The sequence below is a fragment of the Myotis davidii genome, unplaced genomic scaffold (assembly GCF_000327345.1).
Source record: "Myotis davidii unplaced genomic scaffold, ASM32734v1 scaffold59, whole genome shotgun sequence".
NCBI classification, from domain to species: Eukaryota; Metazoa; Chordata; class Mammalia; order Chiroptera; family Vespertilionidae; genus Myotis; species Myotis davidii.
Window position 1 is genome coordinate 5,683,475 of NW_006293001.1, and position 13,914 is coordinate 5,697,388.

The 13,914-nt window shown below is 36.1% G+C and overlaps 1 protein-coding gene across 1 annotated transcript in view; it reads left to right on the forward strand.

Annotated features, from left to right (window-relative positions):
• The first annotated feature begins 2,067 nt into the window (after positions 1–2,067).
• CSRNP3 (cysteine-serine-rich nuclear protein 3) overlaps positions 2,068–13,914 on the forward strand; it is a 173,412-nt gene continuing 161,565 nt past the window's right edge. Inside the window, exon 1 of the mRNA XM_006766499.1 lies at positions 2,068–2,137. The gene's annotated coding sequence lies outside the window, so the exon portion shown is untranslated. The remainder of the gene's footprint in view (positions 2,138–13,914) is intronic.

Below are 13,914 nucleotides of genomic sequence, written 5' to 3' on the forward strand. Positions count from 1 at the left end.
CACTGGGGATCAAGCCCACACACCCGGCATGTGCCTGACTAGGAATTGAACTGTGACCTCCTGGTTCATAGGTTGATGCTTAACCACTGAGCCACACCAGCAGGGCAGATCTGCATTTTTAACTTGCTTCCCAGCAATGATTCTGATGCAGATAACCCAGGCCCCCACTTTTAGAAATGTTGTTCTAGGGATATTTTCAGCTATTCCTAGCTGTAGGACAACTGGGCCTTTAAAAACATTTTCTAAGGCAGAGGACTTAGGATGGAAATAAGGGATGGTTTAACTTTCCCCTTATCTCAAGCAGAGCCTTCCAAAGCTACTCCAAATAACTGCGCACACAGTAAAAATCATTACCCTTCTATCTACAGTCAGTTTCAGGTGAAGTTACCAGCCACTCTCCTCCTAACAGTATTGACACCCCTAAACTCTCATACAGTTATTTCTAGACTATCAATATTTACCCTCATGACAGTTACTCTTGGAAATAAAGAATATTTCCTTGCTATTTCTCTCCTTTTTTCTCTTAGTCTTATTTCCATATTACTTATTTAGGAAATTAAGTTGCAAAGCCTATAAATGTCTCAGGTAGGTAGTAGATACCTCTAAGATAGAAATAACATCCATTGTTTAATTTACATCTCCACAAGAAAACATTATCAGACTACCTTGAGAAGCAGAAGCTCAATTAATAGTTCCCTTTATCATAAAGAATTATGGTTTGTATTATATTTTGAATATCTATAATAATAAAAGCATAATATGCTAATTAGACTGAATAGCAGAACAACCTTCTGGATGTTATTCCGGATGTCCTTTTAGATGAAGATGCAGTGGCAGGAGCCAAGGCAGAGGCGGTTAGGGGTGATCAGGCAGGCAGGCGAGCAGTTAGAAGCCAGCCGTCCTGGATTGTGAGAGGGTTCAGGCTGGGCTGAGGGACCCCTAACCCACCCCACCGTGCACAAATTTTGTGCACTAGACCTCTAGTTAAGATTATACTGTGTAAATGTAGATAGATATATAAATATGGATAATGATATAAATATAGATATATAATTTAGATAGATATAGATATGGATATGGATATGGAGGTGGAGGTGGAGATGGAGATGGAGATAGAGATAGAGAGAGATAGAGATAGATATTTTGAATTCTTTGATAGTCTCCACCTAACATCCTTTAAGCTGTGGATGAATTTGTTTTGTTGCCTTAAAGAATTCTAATGTGATGTTTTCCCCCATTGTTCTTTTACACATGTTATGCTTTCTAGTTCAGACATGAAATGATTTTGCCCAAGGTTACTAGAATAAAATTGGAGTTTAATTAGTCACTTTGAGACATGGCAACTAAGTGCTGATTCCTTTTTAATCTTTAACAAGCTCCATTATTTACATAGACAAATTGATGCCAACACTTAAGAAATATGAAGGAATGCAAACCACACAATTTTGAAATATTTGAATATTCTAACATTCAGGATAACATATATTTTTCATACTGATTAGGCTTTGACACTGGTTTTAAATGGAAACAGTGCCAAACAGAGGTTGCAATGCAAATAGTATGATCTATCAATGTACAAGGTCTCAAGTCAGTTTAATTTTATCTCTTTGCAAGACTCTATATGCATAATATTATCTTGATGTTCAGCCTCAACCTGGTCTATCTGCATATCAAAATGTGCAATGAGGGGATAAATTTTTTCACTGGGAAAAACAGCGGGAGCTGAATTAATAGGCAATTTACCTCAGTTTCACTGTGTTTTGCTTTGATTTCAGCTGAGTGAGGATTGATTGACCCTGTTTTCCTAAATCCAAAGCGAGATATTTTACTTCAGCTGGGTTCACCTACAGATATTTTTCACAGGAGCTGTTCTTTGAAATATCTTTCATCTCATTATTCCTTTCTTCTCCATATTCTTTTTCTCCACTTCCTTTCTCTCTCCCAGCTGCAAGGATTTGTCTTCCAAAAGAGTGGGGGTGGGAGGGAGTCAGGGAGGGAAACAGAGCGGAGCAGGAACCAGAGAATGCCAGGATCTGGCTTTTGTTATTGGTTGGCTGCTGCCTGATGGATAGAAGAGGGAGGAGTGAAGCCTTCAGTCTGATCTGACGGAGCAGGAGTACAGAAACCATATTTACAGGTAAGGACAAACAAGAAGATAAAATGTCATTTTTATTCAAAAGAAAATGCTTCTCAATTCCCACTAAGAGAATTTTGTAATATGGAAGTCATTCTGAAGACATTTCCTGGAAGTATGTCCTTTTCATTGCTTGAGGGAGCTTTGTAGTGAGTTGTTCTTTCTCCCTGCAGAGCCCTTAGCGGATAACACCGGAGGCATGTCTTATCCTGGGTAACTTTCTAGGCATGCGTTCCTGAAGCAAAATTAATTGGTAAAATGAGTCATCGTGTGCCTTTTTTGCTTTTGCTTAAGCTTATGTTGTTAGGAATCAAAGGAGAGCTCGGGAAATTCCACAGGTCCTGGGAAAATGGACCTTTCTCTAAATATACAATGTATAATTTCATGTGGTGTCTTCTAATATTTACAATATAGCGAATGGCTTAGAAAAATAATTTTTGCTGGCTGTAGACCCTTTCAGCCCTAACTTAGAATGAGTGATTTATGTGCATTTTAATTATTTTAACTTTCTTTATTGATAAATCTTATGCTATTGAGTAGTTGCATCATTTTATTTAGTAAATTGTAAGTGTATGTTATATGTAAACTCTATACTTGTCAATATGCATGGGACTGCTTTCATTTTAAAAGCACAGAAACCTATTTGGGAAAAATTAAACATTACCAAAAAAATTACATCATAATAGCCCAGTTTCATTGCTAGTTTCATTTATCAATAAAATATATCTGGATAAGAATTCCATCATAGTATTCATGTTGTTGGGAATACTTCTAGACAATATTTTTTTTAAAGCTCAAAAGTTAAGATTTTACTTTATCAGTGGCTTATATATGTTAATATTGTCTTCCCCCCCACCCCCCTATTTAGGGAAAATAGGAAAGTTCCAGATATGTAGACTGACACACTTACAGTAAATACATTGAAAAATTTTACTCCAAGTTATTTTATTTTATTCTTTTCTTAATTCATAAATATAGGTCAATAGGGTGGGGTAACCTTTGAAACACTGAGCTTTTTTAAAGGAAGGTTATTACTGACCTGGGTCCATTGGCAATTAATTAATACTTGTTGATTGTAATAACAAAATAAAAGTCTTTCAATGATGTAATTGATTACATCATTTCAATGAAGTAATATATTTTTAAAATACTTTTTCTTAAAGAATCACAAACTAATAGGAATGAATATAAATAATATCTAAGGTTTTGGGGGGGTCCTGTTTTTGCTTTTTGTAATTTAAAAGATAAGTTTTATTTTTAAATATCAGACAAAAACAACATTTCTTGCAAAATTTTTAAAAAGGGGAGGGAAACTACTGACTATTGGGTAACAATTATCTAAATGAATGGAGAACTATCTTAAACTCCCTAAATGTACTAAATACAGAGAGTAATATGTTTACATACTTAAGTGTCATATTGACCCAAGCAAACACTCTTGCATGGTTTATGTTAAACTATTTCTAGATTTCAAAAATTATCGTATGGTACTGACCCGTTGCTATGTTTCTCATTATTGATTCTTTTGATCATGGTTTTTAAAACAAAATGATAATAGAAATTAATCTACCCCCTAGGTTGGAATTTTGGATGACATATAAGACCAGATATTCACTGCCTGATATGTGTTAGAGAAAATAAGCCAAGGCAGTTATATTTTTTGGCAATTAAAAATTCCAAGTAAAGCTAACTCTAGGAATGAAGGAGAGTTGATGAAAATGAGAGAGCAGAGTTCCACATGCTTTTAAATTATTCTGTTTCCTTGGAAACCAGCTGCTGCAGATGCATGTTGCTTTCTTTGGCTAAAAATATCATCCTTTTAATAATCACTAAGGGAAAGGTTCTGAATAAAACCAGTGTATTGTTGCTGCTTTTTATAATTTCCGTAATGGTTCACATATTTGGGATGAAATGTAGATAAACCCTTTCTCAATAAGCATCTGCTGTTACCACTGGCAGATGCCGGTGTGAGCTATCTCCATGAGATAACTATGGTAGTCTTTACTGCAGAGACTGAGAGAGAGAGAGAGAGAGAGAGAGAGAGAGAGAGAGAAAGCGAGCTGAAGTGGAGGCGTATTAGATTGAGAATTTTTTTAACTTAAATATTCAGACCATGTTTCATTAATGCAGTTATTTCTTTACCTTTGTGATCCATTTAATATATAAAAAATTACACATTGCAACAATCTAAAAGTGGTTTAATATTATTAAACAGCACCTAAGACGATTTTTTGTTATTAAGGTAATATATTTGAAACTTAATAGAAATTATAAATTCATATGTGCTCTTTTTGTTTTATTAGAAGCCTTTTGCTTTTACGGAAATAAAAATTTATTTTATCTAACTTTTCTTTATTGTCATATTTTACCCTAGGCAATTTTTTAAATTAAAACACTTTCATTATACATTGTTATTCTCTCAGTTATTTGGTGAGGAAAGAAAATTATCATAAAATTATTACTTTTTTCCTATTTTATTGTAATTTTGATGAGATTTCTAACTCTATTTTCTCTTTTGTCAGTTGTTTTTGACATAACACTTTATTTTCATAATATTAAACTTAGCCTCTTAGATTTAGTGTCAGCAATGTAGCAAATAAAGTATCATGTAATTAAACCATGCTTTAATGTATTTAGTATTTGGCCAATACATTACTTAAAGTTAAATGAATTTGGTATGTAAGTATGTTATATTTTAAAAAGAGATCGTATAAAGGGAAGTATTCAGTTTTTATCAATTAACATGAGCAAAACACTTTAGTGGCAGTACTTTCAGCATAAATACAGATGACATTAAAGAATATGCTGACAAATTAGGCTAGTAAATGGATTATGCAACCTGTGCAAAGAATCCTCATTTTAAGGCACAATCAAAATTATCAAGTATATTTTAAGCTCCTGAAAATAATGCATTTCATAGTCTTACTCTTAACTGCAGATATTTTTTAATTACTGTTTATTAGTAGTATCTCTTTACTGCTTTATGCTTCTCTATTTGCTAGAAGTAGCTTGCCATATTCATATGTGAATTTACAACGGTCTTTTAAGTTTCACAAAATGTATTCAGGAAAATGAAATATTAATAGCTTCCTCTGTAATATAGCTAGATAACTTAATATCTATAATGAAAATATGCTAGTCTGGCAAGTAACCCTACATTACTGGAAATGGAAGGCTGGGATTTAAAAGAAACAGAAATTATACCAAGGTGGAAAGCTTCGGTCAGGTTTCACACTGTTATGTAGTCAAGGTACAAACTAACGAAAAGGCACATTAACAATTGTACTATGGTAGGTCATAATTGAAAAATATTGATCAGAAGTTATTTTTGACTTAGTACATATTTACTACCTAATAATATAATATAGGGCTTATGTTAAGTATAGAATGGGGATTGGCTCAGAGCAGCACTATTACTCTTTATTTACCATTTTGTGAATCAAGAAGCAAGTAATGCATTTAATTATCAAGCTAACGATCACATTTGGATGTTTCACACATCTCCTTGAATCAGTTGACAGATCATTGGATTTCTGTCAATTGTTTTGATCTCAGTTATATTAGACTAACTAGTTTGACATGAAAATTGTTGAATACACACACTATGAGACTACAGACTCAGTGTAGCTTATGAAGCATTTAATTCAAGATTATGATGACCTTGAAAAATGTCAATACTAATTCTAAGGATCACGCTTTAGCAAGAGATGCACTTGACATGAGATCAAATTTGCCATTCATTTTAGTCTCATGGCTAAAAAAGTAAATAGTAGCCATATGATTTATTTCCAAAGAGTCTTGTATTCTAGTTAGGTCAAGCGCTTAACATATCTTTCAGTATAACAACAAAGGGTGGTGCATACAATATATTACTATATTTCTCCTGACTCACATGCACATTTACAACAATATTATTTTAAACAAAAACATCAACCACCAGGTAAAAGTAATTCTTATGTAAATGTTTATATCTTTATATAATGACTATAAAGTTTATAAAGTTATTTGGCAAATACTCATTTGATTTTCATTATTTTCCTTTGGATATTTTAGCCTTTCATTACCCTAAGAGCATGGGAGTGGCCGGTAGAGATAATTCCTTCCTGGATTGTTCATTTTCCTATGAAGGAAGTAAGATGCAGTTTCACAGTGATTTTTTAGTGGGAAGCCAGATAATTTGCTTAGGCAAAATCACAACAGCCAAACACAGGCTCAGTCATCCTACCCTTTTCTTATACCCTCCCAATGACAGACACTCATTATATTTGGATCTAATGCATTAATTACTGATGAAAGAAAAGCAGAGTTTAGGAGGACTTTGAAAAGTGAAAAATCATGGCGTGGCCAGATGATTCCCAATGCATAGCAACACAGGAAATTTGGAGATGTGCAGAACGCTCCCCTTGGTATTCTGTGAGCCTGATCGCTTTGACTTACTGTCATAGTGCCCTTGACCTTCTGTGAGTATGTTGTCAATGTGAAAAATGCATTGCAGCTTTGTTTTCTAGTAAGTGTTGATATAGTTAGTTGTCATGTTGTGGATATATCACATTACATTTAATAAATGACACAAATAATTTCCTAAACAGGACTCCTGAATCTATTTACAAAGATTTTCATTTCCTTTTCTATCCCACTTAGGTTGGCCACAGAAAATCAATATTTGTCATTCATCCTCACCCAGGTTATACTGGTTGTACTGCTGTCAGAATATTAGAGCAGAAGGATGATGGGGAAGGCTTTCAAATGTTATTTTAAAAAAATTCTTGCTTTGCTTCCTCAAAATTTCTTTTTTGAAACTCATAAAGCTCATATTTCAAATGTTAGATTGTTTGGCCACTATGATCTGAATCAGTAAAGGGCCACGAGTGGACTCTCATGCTGGTCCCTGAAGTCTCCTAGGACTGAGTCACATGGGTAACTCTGAGCTTGAGGACTCTAGGATAAGCTTCTATATTCAGAGATCTTCACGCATCTTATGGGCAGCGCCAATGAGAGCAGCCTCAGGGTCACCTGAGGCCTTTCCCATGGCCCTTTTGTGTGGTCATTACAGGCACTTCCTTGACCTCTCTACAATCTTTTATTCAGCGATCTCAATCTAATTCTCAGTACTAGCAGCTTCTTTTTCTTTGCATCAGCAGCACCTAATATAATGTCTGATACATGTTATGTGGTCCCAAATTGCTTTGCTGACTGAATAAATGAGTGAATAATCTTGTCAGTCATCTTACCCTTTTCTTATGCCCTCCCAATGTCAGCCACTCATTACATTCTAAGATAGTCCCTTCCTTTCATGTGCTTCTCTGTTAATGCTCTTCAAAGTGACAACTTCCATGTCACTTAGATGTCATTAGGCCATGGAAAATTTTGTATTGCAGACTTTTTATTGTATGTACTCCATTTGAGCTCTCCTACTTTACAGGGAATTTTGTCCACATTTCATGACTCTCTGCACTGTGCTATTTTGTAATACCACTATTCTGTTTCTAATATACATATACACACCGGTCATCCAATAGTACATCCATGGATTGATTGTATACTAATTATAATTTTTATATTAACTTGTAATATAAATGTTAAATAACGCAGTGATATTGTCCAGTTGGTGTTGCTCAGTGGTTGAACATCGACCCATGAACCAGGAGGTAATGGTTCAAATCCTGGTCCAGGCACATATCTGGGTTGCAGGATCTGTCCCCAGTAGGGAGCATGCAGAAGACAGCCAGTCAATGATTCTCTCTCATCATTGATGTTTCTGTCTTTCTCTCAATCTCCCTTTCTTTCTCTGAAATCAATAAAAACATATTTAAAAAAAGAAAATATAGTAATATGTATTTTACCTGTCTCTGAGTTCATATATATATATATATATATACTCTTATTTATTGAATCCCCACACCTTTGATTAAAATTGTTCAGAAATATTGTTCTGCTCTTCTGCCATTTATATTGTGTTCTGATGAACAATTCCAAGCCATAATGCTTGGCAAATAACAATCCTGAATCAGGTACAAAGAAGCCAAGAGTATATGCTGAGAGTTAATACAGCTATTTCACTGGAGTTTAATATGTCAGAAGGTAAAGGTAAATGTAAGCAGATAATATGGGACATGAAGAAGTGTCTACCGCAGCCAGGTAGAACTGATAAAAAAAAAAAAGTGGATATATGCCCTGATTTGATATCTGGGAGTCTGACGAAAAAGAGTGATTGCTAATATATCACAAATGTGTTCAGTTCATTTATATGGGAACTGTACTGTGGTATACATTTATACTCTTTAAATGGATGATTCAGTCACCCAGCCAGCATGCCTGTTTCTAAAAATGCTTTCTCTGAGCTAATGGGGTCTTGTAACTTGGCTTACCTATTAGTTCTGTAGGTGGTGCAGCATAATGATTGATGGAATGTGTAATGGACTTTGCAATCATACAGACTGTAGTTCAGCTCCAGACATGGCATCTTACTGCTGGTGTAAATTTGGACAAGTTATTTAAACTATCTGAGCCAGTTTCCTTTTCTATAAAATCAGCTATCTAACTGTGCGATATTGTAAAGATTGATAGGTCGGTATAGAACATTTTTTACCACAGAATTTGGGTGTAGGAATTGCATGCAATTTTAGTTGTTATTGCTAGTCATCCTTTTTGTTTATAAGCCAAGAATGGGAGAAGCAAAATAATCCTGAAGGTTTTCAATAGCTTCCTAAATATTATTTCTCACTAAGGAATTACAAAAAAACCCAAACAAAATAAAAACAAAAATTTTTCTATATTGGCTAGTTTTTCTATTTTTTTTTCCATATTTCTACAGTTAGATCATTGGGCATCATCTGACTGGTTAAGTTAGTATTGCATGAGATATTAGAATTGTGGAGGCAATTCTAGTGGTGAAGAGTCAAGAATCAAGGAAGAATGTGCTGATTAAAAGTATGCTCATCAAATGCCAGAATGCCTTAGTTCGAATGCTGCTTGTAGCTATTAGCTCTATGAACTCGGCCTCATTATCTAACTTTTCTGTGCTTCAGTTTTTAATCTGAAAATGGAATGAACCATATGGGCATGATGAAGATTACATGAGTTGATATATGTTGTATTAGTTTTCCACTGCTGGGTAACAAATTACCACAAACTTAGCAACTTAATATGATACCCACTTATTAGTGTATAGTGCTATAGGTCCTGCACAGTGTAGCAAAGTTCTTTGCTCAGAGTTTCACATGGCTGAAATTATGGTCAGCTCAACTGAACTTTTGTCTGGTCACTCTGGAGGAAAATCTACTTCTAAGCTCTTTTGAACAAAATTCAGTTCCTTTTGGTCATGGGACTGTGGCCCCTTCCATTGTCAAAGTCAGCCACAGGGTCTTGCACTGAACCCTTCTCACCCTTCATATCTGACCCTTAGATTTAACGTGTTCATGTGAATAGGCCAGGCCCACCTGGACAATCTAACAGGTCACTGATTTGGGACCTTACTTACATATGAAGATTTCCTTTGCCATAAAAGGTGTCCGGAATCATGGGAGTGATATCTTACCGTATGTGTAATCTTGGGATTATAAAAAACATGCACCTTAGAGGGTCAGGAATCTTATATACAAGATTTTCAGATACAAATGCACATATAGTGTTTACTATGTGCTAGAAAGTTCCTGGCACATAGTAAACACTATATGTGCATTTGTATCTGAAAAAATAACAGAACTGTTTAAAAATAGCAATGTCAATAATAATGGCAAGTATATGATAATGTGATATGCCAATCCACCATTAAATATGTAAATTGGTAGAAACTTTCTGCCAGGTAATTTAGCAATGTGTATTGAAAGCTCAGTAATTCCACTTTTAGAATTCATCCTAAAGATATATCAGAGGTATACACAAAGACAACATGAAAGAAAAAATTAATATATGATGATTTGTAATAATAAATACTTTAAAAAACCCACACATCTCCTTTAAAGTATTAGTTGACATTATGGCATGGCTACTCAATAAAATGCTATGTAGCCTTAAGCACAAAAATAAAACTCAAATAAGACAAAAACACATAGTTTTGAAAGTTATTTAATGAGAAGGAAACATGCTCATGTTATAAGTAGAAAAATCCTAGGTTACAAAATTGCATATATGGTGTTAATCAATTGACACTCCTTCCCGGAGTGTGAGGTGGCATTTTGGCAACACAAGGTCACTTGACAAGTGAGGGAACTCACCCTACAAGTCTCCTCAGATTGCTTTAGGTAAAACTGGGCTTCTAGAGACTTCTTAGGGAGCCCCAGCATCCCCATGGAGTTTGAGGTGGGCTTTTGGCAACACAGGATCACCTGACACTGTCCTTCTAGTCATGCTCATTCAGCAAGGGCATCCTCTGAAGACCTTATCTCCCCTAGTTTTCTGTGCTGCTGTCATCCATTCAATGCCTCAAAGTGCAAATAGAGTGTCTGGTCTCTCACTCCTAATTCATAGCCCTCCTTTATACTAATCTGGCTAAATTATACTCTCGGCCAAGATTGTAGAAAATTGTTTTTGTTTTGTTTTAGCTATAATGCAAGGCATCTGGAGTACATAATAGGTATCCATGGAGAATGTAGAAGTTAACGATTACTAGGAGAGCACCTGCAGTGCATATTCTAACACTGTAAAACAGCTACTCAAAATCCCCTGTTACAGGTAGGAAAATATGGCTCCGAGAAATTAATTAGCTTGCTGAAGAACTATTTAAGAATTGGTGAAAGCAGGTGTTCAAGCAACTAGCTTCACCCTCTTCTCCATTCCAGTGATTCCTGGGACTCTATTTTTTTAAATCTCCCTAAGAAAATTTAATGATTAGCCTAGTCTAAGTTTTACAGCATTACACGTCACCACTTTCCTATACGTAAAGGCAAATGAGTGGTAACAATGCAGATTGCTTTTGTCTCCTAAGCCTTTTCTAGCTCCAGCCTCTCAGATCTTAAACTTCAAATTAACCCATGTGCTATTTTTGTTGTTGTTATTAATCCTCACCCAAGGATATCTTTTCCATTGATTTTTAGAGAGTGGAAGGGAAAGGGAAAGACAGTGAGAGAGAGAGAGAGAGAGAAAGAGAGAGAGAGAGAGAGACATTGATGTGAGAGAGACACATTGATTGGTTTTCTTCCGCACGCACCCAACTGGCCCTGAGGATTGAACCTGCAACTGAGGTACATGCCCTTGACCAGGATTGAGACCCTTTAGTCCTTGGACCAAACTGGCCAGGGCGATGGATGTGCTTTTACTTAGGGGATCCAGATAACAACACAAGTTCATATTAAAGCAATTCTTCCCATTTGCCTCTCAACACAAAGGAAGATGTACCAAATTCTCTGACCTTTGGGATGAGCATTTCTCCATAGATATTATAACCCAGGTTCACTTCCCTACCTCTGACTCTTTCTGTGACTAATAAATTCCTGATAAAAATCAATGCCAGATTTCTCAAGTCACAAAAATGTCCATCTTCGGGGAGTTCCCTCGGTCCCCCTCTGACTCTCCACCATGTCCTACTTTCCCCTCCAAATTCCAAGGACTATTCAATCTCCTTTTGCTTTTATTCACCTTTATTTGGCATCTATCACTAGCTTCAATTTCCTGTCCCCACTCTTACTCTAATTTTTACCTATTAACATCTGGTAATCAATCCACATCCATGGGTAACTAATTCTTCATATTAGAAGCAGTATTGAGAAAATTATTTAATATAGCTTTCAAAAAGAATCATTGTATATAGGAGTAGTAATAATACAGTATTCTCATCAGATAAAGAAAATCTGGGAAACACAGAACCCTGTTAAAGGATTCTGAATAGAATTCTAAAACTTTTGACTTCTAACAAATATCATAATCTTTAGTGCCAAAAAATATAAATAAGCCATATGTACTTCGCTATTTGCTAACAGTTTCTTCCAGCCATGTATTCTCAACAGCATTCTGTGTTTTAGGGTGACTCTTAAAATTGTTTAGGATTTCTTTTGCTTGATATGTGGATGGAACCGTCTCGATCAAGGACATTGCAGTAACTGTTTTCTCAGTCGCTCTCCTTTCCCACCTATTACTGCAGACATCTGAATAGGGGTAGCATCTTAAACTCCCACATTTTAGCTTCTCCTGCCTGATCTCACCAACTGTGGCCATGGAAATAATTGTAGCATTGAAATTTTAGTACTACAACCAGAGTACACGACAGTGAAATCAGATTGGCAAACACAAATGAGGATGAGTCTCTCTCTTCCAACAAGTGTCTATTATGCTTTGGGATATTTCTCCCCTACCCTTTCTCTGTGTTTACTCAGGTGTCTAATTATATAGTTCAGCCTTTCTCTAATGACTTAGTGCAAGATTCTTCAAGGTCACCAGAAACTAAAAGCATAAATAGGAGCAAATTCATGCACAACTTATTTACATAGATTTCATAACAGCTAAGGAAAATTTTCCAAATAGTTTCCTGTAAATAGTTTCCTGTTTCCTTAAAAACTTAAGGTATATCAATATTTTTTAAAAATCTATCAACAGTTCTCAGTCTTTACAAGCAATTATTCTAAAGCTTTCTTAAGTCAGTTAAAAATAAGAGCAATCTCGTCAACCAAATAATGGTCATATTAGGTCACCAAATGACTTTTTAAGTTGGAGATTGTCTGGCTTTCAAACAGGGTTAACCCAGATCCAGGGTCCTAGAACCCTGGCTGTAGCAGGTAGTGGCTGTGTATTTGACATTTAAAAAACCTTGAATAAGAAACTTTAGGCAGGACGGTGGGTAAAATAATTATTAATTCTTTGCCTTCATTTTCCTACAAATAAGTAAATCCTTGCTAGTGGTCACTATCCATATATTTGTTCTTATCTACCAAATTAAAAATGTATTCCTTTAGCCCTCTGGGGTGATAAAGGAAAATGTACTTTTTCATTGCTAACGTTATTTTAAAAAAGGAACACCACAGAGTGGTACAATGTATCTGAACTGATCCTATTTGAGACCTAGCTTGTAAGATGGCCTCCACAATCTATCTAATATTAGAGTAATATGCAAATTGGTCGAGACACCATCACAATAATGGCTGATCAGTAGGCTGCATGAGCAGCAGGCTCGTGTGGGTAGGGCCTTGCAGCGGGAACAGGGGCGGGGCCGCAGCGGAGGTCTCCCTCTCTGTGCGTCGGTGCCGGGGGTTAGGCAGGCATGCACAGAGGGAGGCTTCTGCTGCGGTCCTGCCCCTGGAGGTCCACAGGCCTCCACCACAGCCCGGCCTGGGGTCCGCAGGTCTCCCCTGGCTCTGGCCTACCTCTTTGGGGCGGTGGATCACAGGGCTCCCACACTGTGACAGGGCATAGGCCAGGCTGGGGGATCACCCCGCCCCCCCCCCCCAGTGCACGAATTTTGTGCACTGGGCTACTAGTTATAAAATAATTGGGAAGTCTAGAGACAGAGGTGGTTCTAGGTAAAATTAAGTAACCACATTGCTTTGGGAAGCACGTTGACCTTTCCTCCTCTTCTAACATTTTTCTAAATTATTTCCCCTCAAAAGGAACAAATAACCTTTCCAGCCCTCACACTCATTAGATTTTCTGACTTTAACTGCTCATCTGAGCCACTAAGTCATATCTTTCTTAATTCTTTTTTTAAAATATATATATATATATTTTTTTGACACTTCTTTTTTTTTTAATTAAATCTTTATTGTTCAGATTATTACATTTGTTCCTCTTTTTTCCCCCCATAATTCCCCTCCTCCCAGTTCCCAACCCACCCCTGCCCTCCCTCCCCACAC